This window comes from Mus pahari, chromosome 9, assembly GCF_900095145.1.
Source record: "Mus pahari chromosome 9, PAHARI_EIJ_v1.1, whole genome shotgun sequence".
NCBI lineage: Eukaryota > Metazoa > Chordata > Mammalia > Rodentia > Muridae > Mus > Mus pahari.
This window is the reverse complement of record NC_034598.1, coordinates 67,042,046-67,069,661: the sequence shown is the minus strand read 5'-3', so window position 1 is coordinate 67,069,661 and position 27,616 is coordinate 67,042,046. Positions and strand designations below refer to the sequence as shown.

Below are 27,616 nucleotides of genomic sequence, written 5' to 3'. Positions count from 1 at the left end.
GAACTAATTTCACAGAGGAAGAGCATGTTTTGTAGGTTGAATTTAAATTTCCTTAATATTCTTTTAAAATTACCAAACAGTAAATGAAGCATTACTGCTTTTATCTTTCTTCGTATTCATCAAGAAGTAGGATAATTCTGAAGCTTTCTTTGTACATTTTAATATCTTAAGGAATATTTGTTAAATTATTTTAAGAAAAAAGTTGTCTTCCATATGTTTATTATAAGCACTCAGTGGAAATACCATTAAGTCTTAACTTCTGAATTTACCTGAGACTACACTAGTGGAAGATATTTTTCTCTCCTGAGGTGGATGTCTGAGTTATTTCCAATTAAGCTCATAATTTTAAGTTTCACAAGATGTTTATTTATTGTCTTATAAAGAACAGCATTCAGGTTAAACTGGAGTAGTTACAAGTAAATATTTTATAATAAAATTACTTTTGTTCACAGACCTCATATTCTTTATTTAACACAAAATAGTAACTACAATATTACCATATGTCATATGCCCAAAGGCATTGTTCTGGTTGTTTATAATATACATCTTCTCTCGTAAGTGTATTTTCAGTGTGTTTTTCTTGTAATGTTAGTGAGAACACCATATATTCATTGTTAAGGGCAATGGTGGAAATAGCCAGTTCTTTTTGTAGAGTGCAAGCAAGCAAGAAAATGTACAGAAAAGAACCATAACATTCTCAGTGCACCAGAGTGCACAAAAAGGAGCTGTGCTGTATCAATACCACCCTAAATACTTAGGGAAAAAAAAGATTAACCGAGGGACTTTCTGAGAGGTAGAGTTGAATTTCTAGAGACAAACTCATTCATTCATACAGTTCAGACTAACTATCTTCATTACTAAAGTTGGGCTCTAAACAACATCTGTCCAAGGGCCCCAACCCTCAGCACAGAACTCCCCACGTAGGCTGGGGTAACTGGCCAGCAAGCCCTAGACCCTGTTTCTGTCTCCCAAGAGCTAGGATTATAACAGATGCACAGCAGCAGCAAGCCTGGCTTTTAAAAATGTAGTTTGGAGATCTGAACTCAGGGTCTCATGCTTATTCAGCAACTTGGTTATAGCATTATGTGTCATCTTTCCAGTTCCCTAGAATTCAACTTCAATTCTGCATGCAACTGAGCTCGAGTGTATTTATTTTCCCTTGTCTGGCATTGAATGCTGTTATATTAATGACTAGCTCATAATTAGTTCTTACTATTGTTGGCTCTCTGATAACCATTTAATAGGTGCTGTCTTATTAAATTCTGACAAGTCTCGGTAGCAAATAATATTGTTTTGATGTTCATTTGCCAGTGAAGAAACTCATGCTCTGCGTGAGGAAGAAGGTTAGGGACTCCATGTCACATAGCTAGGAATGCATGAGCCTTGGGGGGAAGCTTCTTCCAGGATAACTGTAGGATGAGAGCAGTTGCTACTGAAATTTTCTTGATGGAGAAGACTAATTAAAAGTCACAATTATGAATAAGTAATAAGATTAAGATGAGCATTGTGGCATACACCCATAATCCCAGAAAGTGGGAGGCAGACGCAGGCGGAGTGTCAGGCATTCGAGGACCTTCTCAGCTACACAATAAATTAAAGATCAGCCTGGGCTAAGAAGAGAGACTGTCTCACCTGGCAAACACAGAAGTGGATGCTCACAGTCAGCTATTGGATGGAACACAGGGCCCCCAATGGAGGAGCTAGAGAAAATACCCAAGGAACTGAAGGGGTCTGCAACCCTATAGATGGAACCCTATAGGTGGAACAACAGTATGAACTAACCAGCAACCCCAGAGCTCGTGTCTCTAGNTGCATANNTAGCAGANGATGGCCTANTCNGNCATCATTGGGAAGACAGGCCCCTTAGTCTTGCAAACTTTATATGACCCAGTACAGGGGAAGACCAGGGCCAAGAAGGGGGAGTGGGTGGGTAGGGGAGTGGGGCGAGAGGGTATAGGGAACTTTGGGGATAGCATTTAAAATATAAATGAAGTAAATACCTAATAAAAATTGGAAAAAAAAAGTAAAAAAAAAATAAAGAAGAGAGACTGTCTCAAAAATATGCACAAATAAAAACAAGCCAAAGCTCAGATGCATAATAAGAAAGATATATCCAAAGTGCTGCAAAGAGACCATAACATCAAAAAGGAGGAGAATTTGGAAAGGCCTAGAATATTTGTGAAGAAAATTTCAAGTCAGAATACAGACGCTTCGGACATTGGTCCAGGTGTTGGATCTCCTGATATTTCACAGGTCTGGGGACCATTTTCAAAAACCAGCATATCAAAAGCAATACGTACGCCATGGTGGGTGGGAAGAGTGTTGTACCATTGCCAACTGTGGAATATATCTCTGCCCTTTTATGAAAGGAGTCTCCATTGCTAACATTGTTTGCTCACATCTCTGGAAAGGCTCTTCAAGAGAAAGGCTACAGGCTGAGTTTCAGAGGAGAAACTGACAGGAAACCCTTTTCATTGTCTTGGCAATAGCAAGAACATGTGCTAAAGTTTATAAAAATACAATTAAACTTATGTCTAACTATGTCTCCTGGTGTGTATTTCTTGGTTTATCCATGCAATATGAGATGACTTCCAGTCTTAAATCTCTCTGTCCCTTTAGACTGTATACTTACTTATGAGACATTAATTCCAGTCATACATCGACACTCACTGTACCAATTTTAACAGGACTTGCATTAAATTTTATCTAGACAAAAGCCTTGGAATTATTGCCACTATCTTCTAATAGCAATGACTTAATAATATCTGTCTGATGCTTTTAAGTTTTTTGAGTAGCCAGCAAATGTTACTACTTAGACATTTTCCTCAGTACAAATGGAAAAAATATGCTGACATGAACTGGTTTCGAAAGTTACATTTAACATTGATTCAAGTTTTACATACCATAGGGGTTTAAAAAGAGACCAGTCTGAAAATATTACTGTTAAGATGATGGCATAGCTCAGTGGCATTATATACCTTTTATGCATAAGACCCTGGGTTTGGATGTAAGTGCAGGAAGAGAAATTGTCTTAGATTCTCCATAACTTATCTTTTTCAGTGTTAGACAACTATGCACTTAGTATCTATTAACCACCTCAGCAAGTCTGTTACAGGCCAATAAAAATAGATTAAGACTAGAACTAGGATTTGTAAAGGTAAAGAAGGAACAAAAATGGTGGCTCTTCTCTCTGTTGCTGTTAATACATTGTTTATAAATTCTCAGGAACTGTAACTGCCCAGCCTAGTTCCTATGTCTATGCATACTGGTTACAGTGACTAGAGTCACAAAGAGAGCTGGAAACACTCTGGACTTTCTAGTTCATTAGCTGAGCTCATAAACTCATCTGAAAACTTAGTTAACATAACCACACTTGGCAGTACCATAATATTGGATATCTTATTTTTCTAATTCAGAACCTTGACATAAGTATGCCAGGAGTTCACTGTCAAAGTGACTCATATTAGGATGCATATTCAGTGATTCCTACAGTGTTATGAAACTTCCAGAATGAATTCCCCTCACTGTTATTCATCACTAACTGTTTCTCCTGGAGAGAAGTGAGTTGGGTGAATGCACAGGTAAGTCACATACATACTTGTATCATACGAATCCTGGGTTAAGCTTCACTTTCTTTCCTATTTCACTCCATGCATTTATGACTATATTGAATGCCAAGTCAGACCATTGAAATGTTATTTTCTATAGCAAAACCATGTCTTCCCTCTGTCTGAATCTAAAACTCTGGTAGCATCAATGTTAAAGCCAATGTGGAGAGGGAACGGAGCCAAGCGTTTGCCTTCTGGGCTAATGACTATTTTTGAGACAGATTCCTAACCCTGACTTCCAACTTAGTGAGTGGCTCAGGTTCCGTTTATTATTCATTTGCTTTGCTCTTCTGAATGCTGAGATTACAGGCATATGTTACAATATTTGATGACTTCAGTCATCAGATTTTCCACATTCTATATTATTAAAGACTGGGTTAAAACACTTTTTTGGGCATTTAATTGCAATGGCTAAGCCTTGGGCTATTGGTAACTAATGTAATTTTTAATGAGTTTTACATTCAAAAATCAATACATACTATATTTTGATTACTGACAAAAGTTGTACTTTTGAAAATAATTGTAGATTTTTAAATATGGTATTTTCGTACCAGTGAATCCAAGAAAAGAGGCTAACATAAATGTTCACATTTTGCTTATTGAACCATGCAAAACATCATTCCACTTGAATCATCCTTCTTGGATCATATTCAGCAAGTACTCCTCGGGAAGGACAACTAAGTATCCTGCCTTGATGCTTAATGACTAGCACAGAAAAATAGCTAATACAATAAAGACAATCAAGATTAGTATAAATAAAAGCATCTGTATATACAGATGAACTAGCTGTGAATGTATTCATTGTTATCTTAGATGTTGTAGAATCTCCTGAATATATTTTCCATACAGAAATGTGATGTAGAATAATTCTCAGCACTTAAACCTCCCAGGACTGGGTTAGCAGATCCAAGAAGCCATTCTTGAAAGGCCATGCATGGCAGGGTAAGCCTGCTGGACTTCCCTCAGCCTTTGAGGAGGGGATGCTGATGAAAGTCAACTTAATGGGTATCACCAAAACTGTGACGTGTGGCCTGCCTCCAGAGCACAACTCAAACTGTCATGGATTTCTTTGGGCCTCTCTGACAAAGTTTCCTTTCATCTTACATTTATGCTACAAGTTCCAAGAAGTTTTACAAGTTGCAAAGCTTTCAAAAGAGACTTGTAGATAGAAATAAATACCCAACAGTTACTATTTTACTGTTACTACTTTACAATCCACCAACTTGTATTCAAGACTTTCTTGAATAAACTGCTACCTTACATAACATGTATGGTGAGCCCAGAAAGCCTGCTGGTGAGCAGAATGCTTGCATAAGCCAGTAACTAGGTTTTCCATTTCTGAATCGAATAATGAGGGTACTCTAAATCTGCTTTCATATAAATGTGAAGATGATGATACATAATGGTGTCCTAGTAACTGAAGAAAAATACGTGAAAGCATTTTTCACAGCATAAAATTGCAACATGTTTGTGGTTATCAGACATTTGTCATTTCCCCTCCAAAAACTACGCCAACATCTTCAGAAATCAGTGAATATCAAGAACCCATTTGGTGCCTAATGATCTGGTTTGTGAAAACAAAACAAAGCAAGGTAATCAATGAGCTAACCACAGTAACTCTTGGTGCTGCTTGCAATGTTATGAAATAGGTGAGAAGATAAGTACATGAAGAATCAATACAATTGATTATCCATAAACAACCAATATATCTAAAATGTGTGGAGGGATAATGTTAGCTTCACTCTAGCTGATGGTTGCTTTTTACACAAGCATTGAAGATAAAGAAACTTTTAAATTGAGTAGGAGGAAAGAGAACAGAGAGCTAGTAGAAATGCCAACAGATTTGGAAGTATTAGAAAAATGGATAAAGGGAAAAATCCAAGAAGAGATTTGTAGAATGGAGGGAGACAGTACTGACATGAGAGAGAAACCCAAAGAGACTGCAGTCAAGAAAACCGTGCAATTGTGTAAGGGAATATTATATAACGAGGAAGAAGTACACCATGTGCTGTCTAGTTCTAATGCATAGTTCTGAAGGAGAGAACTCAGTCCATCAATCTGTTCTCTGTGTGTCTACATACATACATATATACATACATACATACATATACATAAACACACACACAAACATACACACAAAGATACAATATGAGTAAGTAAATAAATAATTTTAAATAACTTAATTAATGCTTAATAAGCATCCCAGAGTGAGGTAAAAATTCACTATATATTTGCATATGACATTAACCATAGATAGTTAGCTAATTTTCTATTGGTTTAATAAAACTAATTCTATCAGGCATTCTAAGAGAACTGGGAATATCGGTGATGAAATCAAGAGATGAAAGATTAGAAAATTTGGCAGAAAAACAAAAGCATAAAAGTTAGCATAATCACTGCTGACTTGTGGGGTAATGCTTGTTAGCATGGACACAATTCCATTTTTAATAGTGTCTTTCAGTTTTGAGATCACAATATAATTACATCATTTGCCCCTTTCCAGAGAAGGTCGAGCTAGGCCAACCCCCGTGACAGGCTGTGAGATGCCAGGTTGGGGGAACAGACCTACATTTCTGTTTTCCAGAACTGAACAAACCAGTTCCAGGAAAACCCACAGCCTATATGCAGCCATACAGGAACTTCACAACCATCTGGCCTAAGGCAAGAATAGTCAGGCAGGCAGCAATGGTTCCAGAAAGTCCCTAGACTTGACTCCCAGCAAACATTTTACAAGACCCCCTAGAGCCCTGTCCAGTCACAGAGGTACCCATACCCTAGAGGTAGAGCCAATCAATTAGGATAAAGGTCATCTACCTCCCTTAACTCCCCTAATTTGCCTAAAGTGAGCCTTCAAGCTCACCTCTGGGTCACCATTTTGATGAGTGGTTGATCCTGAATGATAGTAATTTCTGCAGAATAAAAGCTCTCTGAATGGGCATACTATTTGAGTCTGGGGTCTCCATTCAGTGATTATTCAACCCTAACATAACCTTCCTCTTCTCAAACAGACCCATCCTACCCCTCTTTGCTCTCTTTCAAATTCATAGCATCTTTTTAATTTTTTTCTTTCATATACATATTTGCTTTTAAATACATAAATACATTTCCAGTCTATATAGTTTTCATTGTACCAAGAGGAACTACCACATTTGAGAAAGACCAATTTGCTTTAAAAGAAGAACCCATTAATTTTTTTGTGTTAAAGAAAGGAATACATGTAGCATTAATATTTTAGTGTTTCAAAAATGCACATACCACTCACTACACATGCATTTAGTAACATCAGTAAAACCTATTGTTTGAGAGGAAAGGATGATGAAGCTTTCACATTTGTTGATACGTGTTTTGGCAGAGAAGATAAGGGACATGACATAACCACATGGTAGAAACATGTCATAAGAGTTCTCCTCGACTCCAATGGAAACTCCTTCTAAACCCCTTTCACTTTGCTGAATAGAGGTATCCAAGGCCCATCACAAGATAAGCATAGATTATAAACACTCAAATACCTTAACTCTAAATATTTTGTGAGTCTTTCCTAGCTCTTTAACTGCATTATGACTTCCCTGAAGAAAAAGCAAAGACATTTGAAGAAAGCTTTCTAGTTAACCACCTGAGTGCAGGCTGACTTTACATTAGGCGACGGATAAATATTGTTTGGCGGAAACATCTGGAGAATGGCCTAAGTAGTACAGATTCTACGTATACCAGGATCTTAGATACCTTCTAACTGCAAATTTGTTGTTGTCTTCGAATAGAGTAAGCAACATCTATTCTATTCGAATAGAGTAAGCAACATCTAGGTGACCATTAATTTTAAAGTATTGTATCAAATATCTTGCAACTTTCCAAATAAGCCTTCTGTGGAGTGATACTATTGGGTATGGACAAACAGATGTCTTTTTGCTTAAGGTGAGAGCAAAAGTATATTGGAAAGTAAAAGTATTTTTCCACGATATAATTTTCCAAAAGTAAAGCAATAGTAGATCAGTGCTTTATGGGGGGGGGATCACTTTCTGAACCAATTCCTCTCACTCTAAATTCATGAAGTCTTAATGCGTCTATTTCTGATATCAGATATTTAGTATCTGTCAGGCATAGAACAAAAAGTGAGTTTCTTTTTTTTTCTGCCACACTTCCAGATGCCTAGAAGTTAGGCCAATTTTGATCTACTTGCCCAGAGGCAACACATTTGCTGAAAAATGGATGGAGAAAGCACATAAACCATGCTAAAAATCAAGTCAAATCAGTGTTATAAATTGGACCACGTAGGAGAGGTGTTTAGCTCCACTCTTAATATAAACAAGAAAACGACATTCTGAGACATCAGCAGCCTGAGTTGCTCACTGCTTTGTTAATCCAGAGGCTATGAAATCTTCAGAAATGCACAGAGAAAGCATCTGTAAGGGTATCACTTCAACACAAAACAACAAAGAGGAAATTCTTCCCTGGTTTCTATCCCCGCTCGAGATACTGAATCCTCTTCTCTTCTCTTTTCTTTTCTTTTCTTTTCTTTTCTTTTCTTTTCTTTTCTTTTCTTTTCTTTTCTTTCCTTTTCTTTTCTTTTCTTTTCTTTTCTTTTTTTTTTTTTTTTTTTTTTTTTGAGTGGCAGCACTGGGGTTTATTGGAGCATCTTAATACATGGCAAGCCCCAGCATCTGTATTAATATGAATCCTCTTTCCTAAATGATCCTTCAAGACTCTATGTTGGAGAACATTAGGGTTCTACTCAAAATCTACCATGCTTCCCACCCTGCATGTCAATCATAACAAAAGCCAACATGCCCAGCAGGACTGTGTGGCTTTGGCAGGGCTCCTCAGTTCCCTCTACCTGACACAATGACCACTGCTTTCCTGCCAGCCAGGAGGCACTGGACCACCTTGATTCTGTCTCTGCTTCAGGCTTTTACTCATCTGTGACTTGGCTTGCCTGTTCTGTTTGAGCATGCATCCTTCTTCCATCCCCTAAACTGGCACAGAGTATTAACAGAAGAGAGAAAGGAATTCATATCTTACCTTGGATGCCAGAGGAGACTTGACTAACAAATGTCAGTTGAGTAAGGTTTCTATATATGAAGTATAGGATTCAGAGGGAAACTAAAAATGAGTAAGACAGGCATGGGAAAAAAAAAAAACCAAGGATAATTCACTCAGCATTATCCACCAGAGCTGCTTGCTTAGGAAGTGCTTCTCTAGTAAATTCCCACAGTATCCTGTAAAGTGGGCATCTGAGGTATGGTTGGAAACAATACAGAAACCATCCAGCATCTTAAGGTCAGCCTGAATCAGTGTGGTAAACATGGACTCTTCATTCACTCAATTTCATGATTTAATGTAGCATTGCTGGAAGAAAGATAGAGAACTATATACAGTATCTCGGGGACTTCTGACAGTTACTTATTCTCAAATGAAAAAAATCAACTAATCAGAAACACTTAAAAATAGTATCTGTTTTCATTTCTGTAACGGTTTCTCGATTTTTGTCCTTATCCAGAATATCTGGCTTTCAGACCGATTTAGAAGTTGTGTTTTCACACCCGGAGGATATAAGATCACAGACTGTCCCATCACAAAGAAAAGAAACAAACAAGGAAAAAAAGAAATCTGTGATGCTATGATCAAAATAATTGGGGAAGAATCTAAGTTAAAAATTTAACATGTATTTAGAGCCTATCGCTATATCCTTCCTCAAAATTCCTTCGACTAAATTTAGTCTCATTAGTATCCTCATCTATTACATAGGAATCTGTAACAAAGTACTTTAAAACCAACTAAGTACCCAACATTTGTCAAACAAATTATACTTAGGGTTTCCAAAGTATAAAAAAGTTTTCAGAGTCTGCTCAAAGGATTCTAACACACCATGTTTGCAAACCCTTGCTATTTCAGGGGGAAATATGAAAAGTGCTTTCTGCTATAGCACTTGGAACTGAACCCTGGACCTTATGTGTAGTGGACCAGTGCCCTACCACTAAGCTACAACCCTAAGATATTCTTTGGAATATCTGTTTTCTGAAATAGAGTCTCACTGAGCTGCCCAGGTAGAGCTTCATATTGGGAGCCTCCTCCCTCAGGCTACTAAGTAGCCATGATTACAGTCAGGAGCCTCCATGCTCCATGTTTAGCTAAAAATGTACAGTTATAAAGAGTCATTTAACAGGTCTAAAATCTCTGTCTTAGTGATTACCTATAGTAGCAACATTCATACAGATTTTGAACTTGTATTGAAGCATGACAGAGTCACTGTGAAATGATCCATTTTAACCATGAATGTTTATATTACATCAGAGATGTCTAACTAGGTATTTTGTTTTCTTTATTCACCACAGAGGGGAATCTATTAGTCTACAACAGAGGGTACAGAGAAAACATTGGTTCAAAGTGAATATATCCCCTTGTCCTTTGATGCATCCTTCATTCTTTCAGCAAGTGTCTTTTTCTTACCTTCTTGGTCTTGAACCCCTTATGCAGCTGAGGATGATCAGGAACTAATTCTCCTGCCTATACCTTTGGTGTAGTATGTTTCCAGGTATGCAGCAGTGTATTCAGGACTGGGAATGAATCCAACGTCATGTGATGCCAGGCAGACATTCCATTGAGTTCTACTTCCAGACACTCCCTAACAAAAATTTCTTTTTAATTTAAAATATTTCATTACAGTTACTTATTTGTTTAGTGTGTCTGTGGGTACATTGCATGTACATGGGTGTGGGTGAGCATGTGAGTGGATTCTTGGTAATGACCACCAGGGAACATTCCTGAAACACCTATCCATAAACCAAGTATTATAATGGACACTACAGAAGAAAACATGGGGCATAGATTAAGCCTCATATCTGGTAGTTTCTGCTTCTAGTGGCTTCTCACAGTGTTTGATAAATAAATACATAATGCCAAAACGCAAGTGATATAGTAAATACAGAATGCTACGGGAAATTAATGGGAGGTAGAATCTGCATAAAGAGATCATCAGATCACATGCCTCAGGATGAATCAAGCTTGAGTTAAAGAGAAATCGCTTTAAAATAGCCTCTGGGCAGAGGTGACCCACAGGTAGTAGTTTGTTTGTTTGTTTGTTTGTTTCCCCTTTCCTCTGTCTGCTTTCTCTCCTGCCCTAACCTTCACTTCCTTTGAAGGTAGGTACTGAGTTCCGGCTACTTATATTTTTGTTTGTTGGTTCGGATTTGCTTTTGTCTGTATTTTTTTCTGTCATTCTAGATCTCAAGAATACCCTCTCTTCTACACTATAATGATCAATGAAAGAACCCAGCTTACCTTAGAAATAACTAGAAGCTGCCTAGTTTTTAATGCCTACTTTAGAAAAACTAACCTTTTTTTTTTCCCTGTTCAAAAAGATATAACAGGGTTTGAGAGTATGTATTTGAGGACAAGTACTCTTTATTTGCTTGGGAAGATAAACATGAATTAAACACATTCTCTAAACCTAGTAGGCCCATTAACTAACATGTAGATGGTCATATAAAAAGATAATTATTAAAAAAATAGATAAATGCGGTGCTAGAAAAATTCAAGTATATTACATAATCTTTGAGCTAAAGAGAGAGGATAAGAAATTTTATTTGAGGAACACATATTTAAACTGAATTATACAGAATGGATGCCATATAAGGTAGACATGGTGGGAGATCGAAAATGTTCACGGAGGATGAACAGCAGGAAAGTCTTAAGAGTAATAAATGATGTAGTGATTCTAGGCCAGGATGTCACAAGGGGCCTGTAGACCATGTTAACGATTTTCATTAATATTTAAAATTCTAAATGCTTTTGCTCAGTCTTGCCTGTTTGTTTCATAGACAAATTTTCCCATCAATGCTTTAAAGGGAAAGAATCAGTTCTTCTGTGTAAGCTTTCTCTACAAGTTTATACATAATGGGAAAAAGGAGTTTAATGTGCTGACTCTGTTTCCACAAAAGGTAGCTTACAGCTCTCAGCTGGATTTCTCATAAGAGAGCACAACGACACTTGTTGGGAAGTGGTCCCAGATGGACTGCGGACATTAGAAAGAAAAACAAAATACATGAAAATTCACGCAAAATTACTATTACCTTGACCAAGGATTCTCTTAGTATATTTCATATTTGTATACTTAACCTATTAAAATATGTTACCACTGCAAATTACTATCATTTGCACTGTGGTCATATGCTAAAGATATTTAAGATGCATTGCTATTTATTGAGAATATATAATACACTTAAAGAAGTGTTTTAAAATCTGGTTTATTAGGCTGGAAGTATGGCTTAACAGAACACACTGTGATGAAATGGACCCAAGTTCAGTTCCCAGCATTCACATAAGGTGGCCTTTAACACCAGTTCAGGCAATTGGATTCTCTCTTCTGACCTTCAAGCACCTGCAGCCATAATGTGCGTTTGTGTGTGTGTGTGTGTGTGTGTGTGTGTGTGTGTGTGTGTGGTAGTGTTATTTTAATTAGTAGTGACCAGCATATATTTTATTAACTAGGTAAAAATAAAAATTAAATAGCAAGTGTGAGACTGTAAAGGGACATACTTATGTACATATTTGCTTAATGTAAGTAAACGTTACTTCATGTAAGTTTTAAATGTTACAAAATATCATTAGTGGATTCATTAATTACATCCCTCTACCAAATGTTTCTTTTTTATTGTCCTCTTGGGAATGAAGAATCAAAGTGAGGAAAATGTTTTAAAATCCTGTAAAACTCACTTGAGCTTCACATGAACGAAAACTCAAAATCAGAACACACACGTGTGTGCATGTAACAGCCAACAGAACGCAAAGCTGTTTGATCCCACCGATAGGGAACACTTCTTAACCTGTCGCTTGCAGAGCAGAGTACCATAGCAAACATGACTCCATTTTTTAAAAAAAAAAATGTGTGGTTATTATTAAGCGTATAGAGAATCTTAGGGAAAGAAAAAAGTGGGTCACTTAAGATTGACGCTTTAATTATCGCCTAATGACTGCTGCAGCAGATTAAATGGTGGTGCGGTTTCACGTAGGACAATGAGCATCTGTAAGCACCTGTTTTGCTATCACAGAGTGACCTAGGCAGGCTTGCGGTATTATCTTCTTGAAACCAGGATATGAAACAAGATAAAGGTAAAAATAATTTCCGGTTAATACTTCAAGACCTCTGTTGTCTAAATGATAATCGACACAGAATGATTTGTTTTATTATGTTCTCGGTATTTATTTACTTTTGTCTCAAAATCTAAATTAGAGTTTGGTAGGTTATAATAAAAAATATACTCGAAAGGAAATTACATTGAAAAAAGTCATTACTGCGATAAAAAAACCCACCGAGTTCACGTAAGTCCATCAAAATAATAAAATTGGGGTGAAGGCATGTACTTGATTCTCTCAGAAATTAAAAAGAATAAAAAGATTACTAAAATTTAACAAAAGATGTATGGGAAGTGTATAAGGGGGTATCTCCAACATATGATAATAGAGAATAAAAATATTTATCCATAAAGAGTGGATTCAGTATGTATAGGCTATATAGAAATAGTTTCCACTGACCTTATGCTCAATATTTATAACACTGAGACCACTATAACATACAGACAAACTGGGGAACTTCTACACAGAAATAAATCCCATATACTTAAGACATGGTGGGATCATAGATGATTATAACCCTGGAAATTTCTAGATGGTTGCAGAATGTATTTAATTAGAATGCTAAGGCAGAGTAAAATTCAGTGATGCAGTCCTGGATGGTTACGCATAGAGGGCTGATTCTGCTCACTTCTGCGCTGGCTCTTCCTTGGACAGCAATGTCTTCTGACAGTCCCAGGGCCGGATCCTTCTTCTTTTATGTCTCCAGTTCTAGGTTTTTGTTTTCCCAACTATAGATTCATTTATTAGCTTATTTGTAATTTCCTAGTGACCACTACTATTTGAAGCTGCTCTGGTTCTATTTTGTTGCTGTTATTAATTTTCTGTCTTCTCTCCTATCATGTAAACTCCACAGAATTAGAACACTTGTCTACTATGTTTATGCCTATATTGCCAGCATTGTTTATGTCATATGCCAGGTACATCACTATACGTATTGAAGAGATAATACTGTGGATTGATACATTATATAATAAGTTCCAAACAAGTAGTGTTATTATTATATTTGTACTCCTGTATAAATATTTAGAAGCAATACATCCTCTTGGATTTGATCATTTCAAGTGAACAAAGCCTCATTATTCATTCTTATATCACAGTAATATGATGCTCTAATTGATGCAAACTTTGGGGGGGGGGTTAGTTAGCCTTTAGGTGTTCTATCTCCATTGTTATCCACTACGGAACACCCTCTATTCTTTTTCATCTACCATTTATACGTCCAAGGATAATATGTATTTCCACAGTGAACAGATGACTAAGAATTTACCCATGACATACTGCATCCTATAACCATGGGCAAGTTCCTTAAGTGTTCCTTTCCACCATTCTCTAATTAAAAGATATGGACATATTATCAACCATATCAATGGTATTAAATAGGATTCAGAATTCAAACCATGTGGGAAAGTATTTGATATGTATGGAGAAATAAGAAGGCGATGGTGTTTTTCCTCATCTAAGGGCCCCTACCAAGGTCTAGTCTATTCAAACAATTTTCCATTATTTCCATAAGCCAACCTCAATGCTAATTTCTATTTCCTTATGTAAGAGAAACCATGATGTCAGTGATATTAATTCATATAGCAATGATCATGAGTTCTAGTGTTTCCCCCTACATCTGATCTTTAACACAGAGGATGCCAGCAGAGAGACTTCACATGGGATGAATTTACAGCTAGGGTTTGGTTCTGATTTCCTGGGGTAACATAGAAGTAGGGCTAGGAAGGGAAAGCACCAATAGGCTCCAGCGCTTCCTAACTGTTAGCTGAGGGGCAGTGAGAAACTGTATCTGTGGGTGCCAAGGAGAGCCATGAGAGAGGGCATCAGGAAGCTATGGCACAGCTAAAGCTCCTACTATTCCAATCACGGGTTTTTGCACCCTTAAGGGTGTCAGATACCTTAGCGCTATGGAATTTAGAAATAAGGAGGAAAATGGGATTCCTAATCTGACATCATCCCAATACAGTGGTAACTAATGGAAAACTGAGTTATGGCATAGGCTTTGAAATTCTTTTTTGTTTTTTGTTTTTAATAGACTAAGAATGTGTGCTTGATCAATTTTAAAGGACAAACTTAATCCCCTCAAAAATTAGCATAGCAGAAATAACAGAATATTAAAACTTCCTCATCTTTTCAATAAGAAACAGATTTTGATTTAATGATATATTATATTATATTAATTATATTATATTATATATTTTGTTTGTTTGTGATCACCAAGAGCAAACTAAGTCTCATAAGGGGAGGATTATGATGCATGTGATTCTAATTATTAAGCACTAAGGCAATAGAAATCAATAAACAAAAAATATAGAAAACTAAGTGTAATTATAGCCACCCAAAGCACCTGTGTTTTCTTTATTGCATCTGTAAAATGGAAAAATCTACTATAAAGATCTAACAAACATTTCCCCAGTACCGAACTGTGTACCAATCAAGGTAGGAAGAATGAATACATTGCCAAAGGTAGCCTGCAGAGCACTCCATGCTAAGTTACCACTTTTGTTCTAGAGCATAATTCTTCATTTTCTCTGCCATCAGTTTGGGTCTAAAAATTATGCATAAGAGAGGCCTAAATATGCAAATTATTAAAAATCAATCAAGTCATGGCACATCTCATTAAGCATTGTCAATTAAGTAAACAGATTAAGCACATGTTCATATATATATATATATATATATATATATATATATATGTGTGTGTGTTTTATGATGCTAATGTATACACATTACATGTTACATGTCTTGGTTGTTATAATGTATCCATGTTACATGACTTGGTTGTTGGAAAAACTGAACCAAGCTGGTAATGGAGAGGATAGAATTAAGAGGAAGAAGCCTTCTGGCTCCACATCTCCAGGGACATATGTATGAAGATGTCAACAAGAAAGAAAAGGTGAGGGGGAGAAAATGAAGAGGAAAACAAAAAGAGAGAAAGGGAAGGAAAAGTTTGAGAGGGGAATTGGCCTTACAGGAAGGAAGAAGAAATAGCAGAGAATTCATGGAGTAGTGACATAGCCAGAGAGCTGACAGAATAATATTTTCTACTCATGCAGTAAGCAGTGAAATTCTTCAATGGCTAAGTACAGAATTCAGGAGAAATAAAATGGTTCCTATGTGCTCAATACGTCCTTGATGACAGAATCTCAAAGACATAGCAGGACTCATCTCTCTTCTTGTTCCTGGAGAAGTCAAGCTCTCTCCTACCATCAATATTTATTCTGTGTTTTCTAGGAGTTACTCAGAAAGCATCTATGACTCCCTAGGGGGTAAAATCATCAAGATGACATCAAAAAATTAAAACCTTTTTAAAAAGAGGTATAGTTTGGGTTTAGAGGTATGCTGGCTTTGTTTTAAAATGTTACATTTTGATTGCTAGTCTTAGACATGTCTTGTAGTGATTTGCTTAACTTTTAAATTTTAACATAGTAATTTAAGCAAGACATTTAAAACCGGTCCCTACAAGTCATGACATGTGCGGCTCATACAACGCCTGTATACAGAGAGGAAACCCACACGTTTTTTATGCAGACAGCAGTCCTGCTTACAGGTACATACTTTTATTCTAAATTCCATGGTCTCGTATTCTCAATATTTGTTAAAGTAGCATGTGACTCTATTTATAGAAGAGATCCAAAATGTTCTAGAAATATGTTCTAATGCCCAATGGCTGGCTTTATTCGGTCCTCAAACCTGATGAAAATGCCGGGGATTAGGCAGGAAGCCAGCCTGGTAAGCCAGGATCTGGCAGAAACACTGTGTCAGAAACAAATTTCATAGCTTTGCTACCTAGCCTTTCTGCTGAGAAACTGTGTCAACTTTGCTTCTTAACAATGTTGCTAACTCAAAACCTAAAGTCTGGAGCTGTCTCACAGTGCCTGAATCCCTTGCTCTCCCACCTGGTCTTGCATCAAAGGCCATTAAACTGTTTGTTTAAATAGCATTTCTGGATATGCCCCCCCCCAAAGATAAGCCACTAAGTCGTTCCTGTGCATCAACAACTTCACTGTATAGACTGTTGGAGGCCAGGACTCGGGAGAAATGACACTCAGTTTGCTCAAACAATTCCGAATGCTCATTTTAGTTGTCATGGCCCGTTGCCCTGCTTCCTTGCTTGCTTGTTGCCTGTGAAGTAAGTTGCATGCCCAGCCGCAGTTTTGTTTAAAAATATTTTCTACGGATGCATCTTTAAAACAGCCTCGCTGTTCATGCTACTTCAACATAAACCCGAGGAAAGCAGAAGAACAAGCATATATTATCAAGTATCTATAAGCCAAAAGGGTGAAATGTTTTACCATTTAAAGGTCTTCATTACAGACATATTTGGGTTTGAGAAGGCATGATTTGGAATTCGTTTCTGGGACAGGGGTGAGGGTTGAGTGACTATTTCATTTAGTGCAGGCTAGTCTATTTAGCTGAAAATGGCCCAAGTCTCAGAGATCCTTCTGCTTCAATCTTCCAACTACTGGGATTTCAGGTGTCTACCTCCATGACTAACTTAGAACTCTTTTTTGGACAAGTCCTTCAGTATTATTCTCAGGCGTTAAGTAAAAATGCTCTAGCAACTCCTGGTTTAATGGCCTTGACGCTGGCTTACATAACCTGTGAAGAATTGAAAGAAATTCCTGAAGGAGAAGTTGTTTTATAAATGGCCTTCCATTTTATGTAAGTGACTGCACCGCACATCAAAGGGTTAATAGGAGTTTCCCACAGCTGTGTATGTTCTGAGTGTTTCCATGTGTTTTTGCCTCCTTGTTGATGAAGGAATCTCAAAGTAGCAATTAGTAAATGCAATTACCTGCTTCCTATCTAGGGTAGGCATGGGATCACAGGTAAGAAGAAGAAATGAGCTCCAGGCAAAACAGGATGCTGTAATCTGCAGGGGCACCCAGGTAATTCATCAGAGGCTTGAAGTGAGGGTTGTCTGATCTGTTACCATGTAACTGAAATTATGGTCGTGGCCAGGGAAAGTGAAGACCAAACACAGAGACAGTGGTTCTCATTTAAGCAATTCAGGGAAAGCATGTTTGACATTTAAAAATCTTCAATTATATTTGTCTTCGAGTACACGGTGCACATTTTATCCTTGATTAAGTAGCTGAATTGTTTAAGAGGGAAAATAAAATATTTAGTTCTCACAGAGAACAATATACAACGAGTTTCTCCCTATGGCAAAAATAATTATACAAATGCTAGACATGTTAGAATCATCCACTAAGCCATATTTCACAAATAATAGCAATAGGCTCACAAAGACAGTGAGTGCCCATTTCTGTGCCCTGCTAGATGGGATTTATCAGATATTTCAATCCAGAATTAAGTCCTGACAGAGGCCCTTAGCTAAATGTCTTGTACATATCATTTGTGGTTTCAGTAGCATGCTGGTAACCTAGTGCATAGTAAGGAATGTTGTCTGACAGGGCTGCTAAGAAAGTTACTGAATTACATCTTTGGCAAATAATTTTGCCTGATTCTGATACTGGCTTAAAGGCCAGTCTCACTGCATGTGGAAATTCCCCATCTCTCGTTTAGCACAAACAGTTGAGAACTAGATGGTAATTTTTATCTTCGCATGCACCATAATTTTCTGGAGACCTCTTTTGACATAGTGCCTCCCTAAGCTCGCAGTCAGTACAACAACAGTGCTATCTGTAGTTAGGATTACAGAAGCAATCAGCACTCTCCCTTTATTCTTCACACCATAACCACTGAGCTGACACTTTTGTAAACCCTGCGTGGCTATTTAGAGAATCAAAACCAAGTCAAAGAGAATTGGAGCTGATCTACACAATTCAAACTTGAAGTAAAGATAAGTACAAAAATTACAGAGGTTGTAGTTGTTTATGAGCTTTGAGTTTCACAGAGTGGTGGCCAGAAACTCAGAACAGTATCAGAAATGTGCTTGTAACTCTAAATTAGTTTTTATAGTCTTTCTGAACTGTCTTAAGTATTGTTTTCAAATGAATGGAAACTGACGGTTATCTTAAAAGATCCCTTTGCTAAGGGTTTTGAAGGTTATATTTTACAGTGCACAAACAACACTTTCAGCATTATTATTTCTACAATGCAGCAATTTATTTTTCTCATGCACTTTAAGGCATGTATGTCCAACATGCCTCAGGCTGCATAGGTTGACACCTATGAATGCAGTCTAAAATGCATTTATAGATAACAATGTCATCTTACAATGGCGGACAGCCCTAATTTAGAATGAAAGCCTTCTGGATTGTGATATCATAACTTTAAGGAAGTTTATGTTTCCACTGATAATGGATTCACTCGAGTATGGTGCTATTTGTGTGCCAAGGTATCATTGCTTACTTCAGAGCCAATGGAAGTAACATCTCTAGACCTCTCTGTGAATCTAAGGGAAAATAGCCATTCCCTTTTGCTCAGACAGATTAAAATTCTCTTAAGGAAATTGCACATGTAAAATGAAAAGGTCTGGATAAAGTTTATATAACAAAATGAAAAACATAAGTCCTTCCTTGAAGAATTTAGATGTGACCATACTGTTCTTTTCCCCCCCAACTCAAAAAAAAAAAAAACTAATAATAATAACCATGTCATCCAATTACATAAAACTAAAAATAAATAAATAAATGAACACGTTACCTAGAAGCAAATGGTCATTGAAACATCTGAAAAGGCACTACAAACAGACTTTATCCTCGATCACGTCCAAATCAAATAAGATTATGACGTCAACTTCTGCTAAATGTATAGAGAGGAACATCTTCTGATACTGAGAAGTCATTTCATCACTTCTTCCCCAGTCTTGGGAAATACATGCTAGTAAAAGGGATTCTCTTGGTGCACATTTATTTTGTCTCTAGGTATCCTAGGTTTTCTACCCAAAGTCTCATTAATGTATTCCTAAAATGTTGTTACCTTCCTTTGACTGGTATTAGAAAAGCGAGTATCCCAATTTTCAACCAACTATAACTTACTACCCGTTACATTCTCATCATTTAAAGAAATATTATATAATATTAGGATATGTGTATAATTATAAAAATTATATATATATATATATATATATATATATATATATATATATCCAAATTAAAATTATGTGTTTATACTCATTTTTTATCCCTGTATAAATAGATTTGGCTAATTTTAATGAAAATAAAATTCAGGCTAGGAATAATCATTCCTATAATAATCATTCCTAGGAATAATATTCCTATTCAGCTAGGAATAATCTTATCTCTAATAAATTTTCAGTGCAGATACATTCATGACTAATAAATCATCAAAATACTTAAAACACAAGTGGAACAGATATTTAATGAGAAAAACATTACATTTTGGTAAAATGTTTATAAAACTATAACTACATTATAATTTGGCATAATATCCATGTTTCATCTGGGTCACCCATAATATTAGATAAAATTCTATATTATATAATCAAATAGTCTTATTGTACTTTTTTACCCCCCCAAACTGCATAATAATTACCATTAGGAAGATAAACACCATGTCACAAATTAGAATTAATAATAACCCTTCCCAGGTGTTGCATAAACTGGGAAGCACAAGAACCATAAGGTCTGAGATTTATATAAATTGCCTCCTTAAATCTAAATTCTTTTCCATAAGATGGCTATGAGAATCTGTTTTGGGGATATACTCTAAATTGATTTAATATAATGATATCAAAAGAGACTAATTGATATTATTTCAATGTGTTATTAGACTACCGGGAAGTTCAAATTAACTTTCAGATATCCAAAGCATTCCTTATTTTATTTATTTATCTCACAGCTCATTTTGCAAACAAAATTAAAACAAACTACCATTTCTTAGTTTTATTTTTGTTAGCATCATGTCTAATATGAATATCTGAGAAAGTAAATGGCACGTTTTTCTCCTTTTTAAAAAATTGATCAGAACCACCTGATAATTTAACCAGCTAGAATAGCTAACCCGTCTATGTAGACACAAGGCTTGAAACTAATATTGATAACTATCATGTGGTATTTCAGTACTAGAATTTTCCTTCTATAGTTGCAGCCTTCAGTTCTGATAAACATATCTTTAATTACAATTGTCATGTCCACTCTAAAGCATTACTAAGACTTACTACACCATCATCTTAAAGGGGAAAAAATTAGGAGTGTATAAAATTGTGAGCACACGTTTCCTGTATCATTTAAATTCATTTAAAGTCTTCAATCAGTTCATAACATCTTACAATTAGATATGACTTGCAAGATATGAAGGCTCATTTTTTTCAGAATATATGAGAAAAATTTCACAGTCATAAACATCTCTGTACACGCTGTTGATATAATTAATATTTTACACAGAGTCATGCAAATAAATCCAAGCCCGCATTTTCACATCTCCCTGGTACAGTGCAAAAACAAGCAAACAGAATCTTATTTTGTCCCCATGGAAAGCTCCTTCTTTCCTTTCCATCCTTTCATGTCTAAACTTGTAAACTCAGCTGTACACACACATGAAGTAATTAAGTGGTTATTCTTTTGTCCTTGTACCCAAAAAGTGTTCCCTCTGAAAAGTCGTAGATCTCCGCAGAGACACTACATTTTCAAGCCATTTAGATGTCAAGCTTTAGAAAAATCTCCTGCGCGTCTATACACGAGTGGTATGAGTGTGTACATATGGTGTATGTGTGTGGTGTGGAGGGTTTATATGTATGTGCGCATGCATGTGTGTGTGTGTGTGTGTGTGTGTGTGTGTGTGTGTGTGTGTGCTTACATGCTTAGGTGTGTGAAGTCTGCTAAGGTAGGTGAGATAATCATCTAGAATAGAAAACTGTTTGGAAAACAATGTACAATATTAATATTCATCAATACACAAGTCAATATCACTGATGCCACATGAAGTCAGCTCTTTCCTAAGTTTGTGTAGAAACTTACAAGTTAAAGGTATGTGATTGAAAAGGACTACCTGGAGTACCCAGGCTGGTGTGGGAGTTGAGATAGACTTAAGAAGGGAAGATCTCCTCTTCTTATCTCAAATGGGCATTTAGAAAAAAAACTACGACTTGGCATTTCTCCTGATAAATCAGAAAGATTTATCTTGGAACGAGAAATTGCTGCTTTTGCTCTGCTCTTGTAGAACCTAATCGTATTGCTCTCCTGTTACATAGAACTGGATATTTCCCTTCGCTCCCCCCCCCGCCCCCCAGCTGATGGTAATCGCTTATCAGTCTCCGAGGAATAATAGAAAAACAAAGCTTAGATCAGAGATGATGGCATTAGAGATTGCAGAAGCTATTGTCAAGACTCTAACAAGTACGATGTGCTTGACCTGTTTCTCTGACAGTTATGGAAGTTGTTTCAATAGCTCTCTCTCTCTCTCTTTTTTAACAAGATGTGAGGAGAGAAATGTTTTCCCCTTAAGATCTTTCAAATTTGAGACTATCTTCCTTCCATTACTTTCTAAACTTTCCTCTAGTCCACGAGGATCCTGTCAACTGAACCTTCTGAAGGGAACACGAAAAACCGCAGAAACATCAATTTTATATCTATTCAGTGTTTTCATATTAAAAGAGTGTGTCGAGACATGAATTTAGTATCTAGACAGTGACATGTGGAGGCAGCCCTTAAAAAGGTTAAAAAAAAAAAAAAAAGAGGAATCTCATGCACAAAAGCAGCTTTAACACAAAAGTTAAACTTCCTGTGTTTCACCAAAGGGTTAAGGTTAGGGAAGTAGACATCAACATGTCCACAGTCCACAGAAGCTAACCAGATTAGCAAGATCAAAGTAAAATCTAAGTCTCCTGATAATTCTGGTGTCACTTGCAAAGGTTTTGAAACTTCCCATGTTATTACCCTCCCACTACAAAGGCTACCTGGTTAAATCTCGGGAGGGTGATGATCTAGTTTTAATTTTACAAACTCAAGAAGCCCTCAAAGTTCAGACAGTGACACTGATGTGCTATCCCAAACTGTCAGCCCCATAGGACAGATGCAAACAAGAAGATTCTGATAGCAGGCGCAGGAGAGCAGCTGCAATTAAGCAGCTGAAAGTGGGTTGAAGTGTTGAGTTATTTTTGTTCCATTTGTAGCCTCTTGCAAGGAGGAGATGGATCCAAACTTGACACTTCCTTGCTGAGAGCAGGAGCTGGTCTTGTCTACTCTCATTCAGTTTAATTCCCTGTGTGGTTTCATCCCTTCCTGGACTCATATTTTCACACGGGGTTGCAATCTATCCTCCCTCCAACAGAAAGAAATCTTTTTCTCTTCTTCACTGCCCTTCTTCCCTGGAAGAAAGACAATCCTCCAACCCCCTTAGAGGGGCGGGGGGCTGTGCTGGCTTAGAATAGGAGGAGGGGGAGGAGAGAGGGGGGTGGGGGGTGGAGGACAGAGGAGAGAATGGAAGAAGCAAGAAGATGGGGGATGCCCAACATCAACTCCTGGTTCTGAATCACCAGCCCTGTGCAAAGTGCTTTTCCGGGAGATGCACTTGTGGTCCTGCATTTCTCACAATAGGCTTACCGGGGGATCCCTCCCTAGGTCTCCCATCGCCACAAATCAAGTGTACCTAGGTCTCTTTGACAGATTGAAGCGCAGAGGTACCAAGGTACCACCGAGGTGGTCGCGCTGCCAGTGGGGCTGCCTTACCTGGAGCGAGGACCGGGAGGTGGTGCGAGTCTTGGTCCCCGCTGCTCTCACCGCGGACCGGTGCGAGGCACACGAGTACTCTCTCGCTGCCTCCGCTCTCAGAGGGGCAGCCTGCAACACAAAAGGGGTGTGTGGGTGTGGGTGTGGGTGAGGTTTTCTAGGGCCACCAGCTGGTCCCAGCTGGCCGCCCCCGCCCTGCACACACCCCTTCGGGGAGCTGAGCCCCCTGTTGGGTGAGCAGGACCCTGGGGGCTTGCCCCGGTTACAGCCTCAAGTTGCCCACTGCTAACTGCGGATGCTGTCGCTGCAGAAGGAGGAGGAGGAAAGACACTGGGGGCTGAACTCGGTCAGAGCATCCCCACACTGCAGCTTCTCCAGGAATCCCTCCAGTGAGGAGGCGGCCGCCCATCATCTCCCGGCCCCGGCTCTTGATTGGTTTCAACCAAGGTACGCTGCTCAGAAGAGCCAATCAGAGAGCACTAATAATAGGTGGCTCCTCTCAGGCAACCGAGCCCAGCCCAGTACTGTTAAGAGTCTCTCCATCCCCACAGCGGACAGGGACCTGAGGAGAGGGGTTTAGGAGCGTGGCGGGGTGGGGTGAACTAAGAGGAGATCAGATCCCAAGAAGAAAACACTAAAAGATATTTTTCTAAACCCGGTGGGTAGACTCGGGGATGCCCTCAACCTGTTCAGTAAGCCATATGCACTGGATAAGAAGCAAGCATAATACAAAGCTTTTTTTTTTTTTTTTTAACTTTCAATCAAAACCTGCCTTGATACTGAGCATGCCCAGATCTCCACAGCACCCTAGGAGTTTCGATATGTGTGAGTTCTAGGTTGAAAAGGTGGGAGCTGGGACGGGAGAGAGGCAGAAGTTTGTCTTTGGCCATTTGACACCGCGGAGTTGTGGGGAAGCAGGACTACTGAGATAGAGGTGGTCCTTCTTGCTTTGGGAGACTAGTCATTCCGTCTGAACTCGAGTGGGAAGCCAGGCTCCGATAATGTCAGGGCAGCTAGACGCCTGGAGACCGCCCAGGAAGGGTGTGGTGGACCAGAGCTGTATGCAAGGTCCATCCATAGGTGGGGCGGAGGAGCGAGGCTCCACCCAGCTGCAGCTGCTAGGCAATGGAGCGAGTGCCCAGGGAGTTTCCATGCAGCGACCAATAAGTTTGGAGACTTGGGTCAAGTGCGACCTTGTTAGGCACGCTTTTTCCACCTTCTTGAGCTTGTGCTCGCCCCCGCCTCCGTCTCTCTTCACCCCTTGCGGCACGGTTGGGGACTAAAGGGCTTTCTCCCTCCTCTTCCTAGCTGAACCCTTCTGCTCGGAAGTAAGAAGCTTTTCCCTCGTGAGAGCAGCCGTGACCTGATTGTCTCTAAGCTCCTGGGCAATTTATAGCTTGGTAATACCGAGAGATGCCAAACAGGGAGGCTGAGAGGCTTGGCGGGGAGGGCAGGCTGGCTGGCCCTGGGGTGGAGCCTAGCTCCCAAGGGCAGGAGCCCTTTACTCCACAGGTGAAATGCTTTCACGTCACTAACAGAGATTTTTTTTTTTTCTTTCCCACTCGCTTGACCTTGCTCAGTGCCCTCTGAACCTCTTGTTTTGCTTGGAAATCTTAGCAGTTTGTGTTAAGTTGATCAATAGCCACAAATGAGCACTCCCCTAATTGGGCTCTTTATTTTCCTGACAGGGTGATCCTGGCATCTCAGGTAAGGAAATATATAGGGATCTCAATTCCCCAAACTCATCCACTTTGAACTGGAGTTTTATTAACACTGGTGTGCAAAGGTAACTGTAGAGAGAATTCAATTAACGGTAACACATTTCTTCAGGTTTGTAATTAAATCTCTTCTATTTATATAATGTTTAAGATTAAGAATCTTATTCTGAATATACGGCAAAAGAAGTCCACTTTAATATAAATGTTTCCTTCTGGGACATGAACCCTTGTGTTTTGGGCTTTGTTTGCGTCACCAAAATTTAGAATGAGAGATAAACTAAGAAAACACTACACCTTCAACTTGTAACTTTATATAATATCCACCTTCTGTTTTCCAAAATAGCTCCTAAGCCTTATTTGAAAATAGTTTCATAGGTGAAAAGAGGAGATAACAGACATTGTAAGTTGATTTGAAATGTTAGGCCAAGAAGGGAGGGGCCTGCAGAGGAGGAGAAACGGAGTGGGTCAGTGTAAAAGCAGGTAGAAAAACTGAGTATCTGTCTGTATTCCCCAGTGAAGATGAGTGCATAAGAGAAGCATTATAATATCCACCTAATGGAAATTTTTATTTTAAAAATATACATAGCTCTCTCTTTAGTTTTTTTCCTAGTTAAAAACTACATGTTTTTCCTAGTTACCAACAGCAACATGTAGAGAAAAGAAGAACACATTAATGAATGGAATGGGAATATAGAACTTTTGAATTTCTGTTCCAAACCTTGGGTCTATCATCATTTTAGGCAATTTCTTTTTCTGTACACACCATAGTCTACCTACAGTGTCCTTCAGTGGAAACTATTCTAGGGGACATGGATATGTCAGAACAACCCCACCCCCCACCCCTCAGTGTTTCTTGAAGAGGACAGCTGCCTATAATAAGAAATAGGCTTTGGACATATTTCGCTGTACTTAATTTTAGAATTAATAGCATTTTTACTTATCAATATTAAGATTATTTATATATACTAACTGGATACAAAGTAGAATTTTTGTTTTTTTTTTCCCATAGTTTTTGCTTCTCCTTTATATTTTCATATTGTTGTCAGCCATTTGAGGATTCATTCAAGACTTTGCCTGGTCCTATTTGGTTGGTACACCATCAATATCCTGTTTTTATAAGTGTGTGTGTGTGTGTGTGTGTGTGTGTGTGTGTGTGTGTGTGTGTTTGCCTGTCTGTGAAAGAACAGATGCTTATCGAGGCCAAGAGATGACCGGGTTATCATCTTCAGGAAAACTTACTGTCTTTGGGAGTGCTAACCACCTTCTTTGAGACAGTGTCTCTTTGTCTTCTGTCTTAGTTGGAGTTTCATTGCTGTGAAGAAGCACCATGATCAAGGCAGCTCTCATAAAGGAAAACATTTAACTGGGGCTGGGCTACAGTTTCAAAGGCTCAGTCCATTATCATCGTAGTGGGAGCATGGCACCATGTAGGCAGAAATGCTGCTTGTGTGGGGAGAGTTCTATATTTTGATCTGAAGGCAACCTGCAGGAGACTGATTCTTCTACACTGGGTAGAGCTGGAGAACTAGGAGCCCTCAAAGCCTGACTACACAGTGACACACTTTGTCCAACAAGGCCACACCTATTCCAACAAAGCCACACCTCCTCATAGTGCCACTTCCCATGGGCCAAGCATATTCAAACCACCACAACTTGTAACTCACCAATTAAGTTCTGCTGGCTGACCACTGATCTTCTCACGGGTCTCCTGCCTCTCCCTTCCCAGTGCTAAAATTACAAGTGTGTGTAGCATCACTCTTGGCGATGCTACACAAGCGAGCTGAGGATAGAACTCAGTTCCTCACACTTGCTAAGTACTTGACTGAGCATCTTCTTAGTCCCAAGATATATTCCTATTGCAGACACTATGTATGAATTCTCATCTTCACATCACACATCACACATCAATAAACTTGACTCATTCTTTTTCACTTTTACTAGCCTGCTTACAGCTCCTCACAGCTATTTAGGATTCCTATCTCTTTTATCATCAACCCAACTCCTTTCCTGAATGTATATATATATATATATATATATATATATATATATATATATATATATAGTATGGATTCTTTCATTAATTACTTGTTATTTTCAGACCTATGTTCTACTTTGAATGTTTTGCTTCTATGCATAAACAAAGCCCTACTTTTAATAATTAACAAAAATCTTTTTACACAACCCATGTCTCAATGTCAAAATTCCCTATTCCTTTATCATTTCACTTTTCTGTTTCCTGTTTTAATGATTTCTTTGCCATCTATTTTAGCTTACAAGATCAGAATAGAAACGAAACTGGACTGATGCACAGAGTAGAGAAGTGTGTCTCCTGGGAAGAGAGTGAATGAGGGAATTTAGAAACTAGAAATTCATTAAGCACAAACCCAGCCAAGGATTTCTGTGGACCACAGAAAATATTTGCATGAGAGAGATATAAATAAATTAACATCTTGGTGGAATATACATAAACTGGATGGATAGTATAGACATTTCTAGTTCATCAGAACTCTCACATGGCTTTAAACCTTAATTGTTAAGCCAGTAGTTTGGTAAAAATAGC

General features: G+C 38.2%; 1 protein-coding gene across 2 annotated transcripts in view; it reads right to left on the bottom strand.

The window, feature by feature from the left end:
• Positions 1-23,717, bottom strand: part of Syt1 (synaptotagmin 1) — a 425,848-nt gene extending 402,131 nt beyond the window's left edge. For both annotated transcript variants that reach the window (XM_029542073.1, XM_029542074.1), the window contains exon 1: positions 23,339-23,717. The gene's annotated coding sequence lies outside the window, so the exon portion shown is untranslated. The remainder of the gene's footprint in view (positions 1-23,338) is intronic.
• Between the last annotated feature and the right edge of the window lie 3,899 nt (positions 23,718-27,616).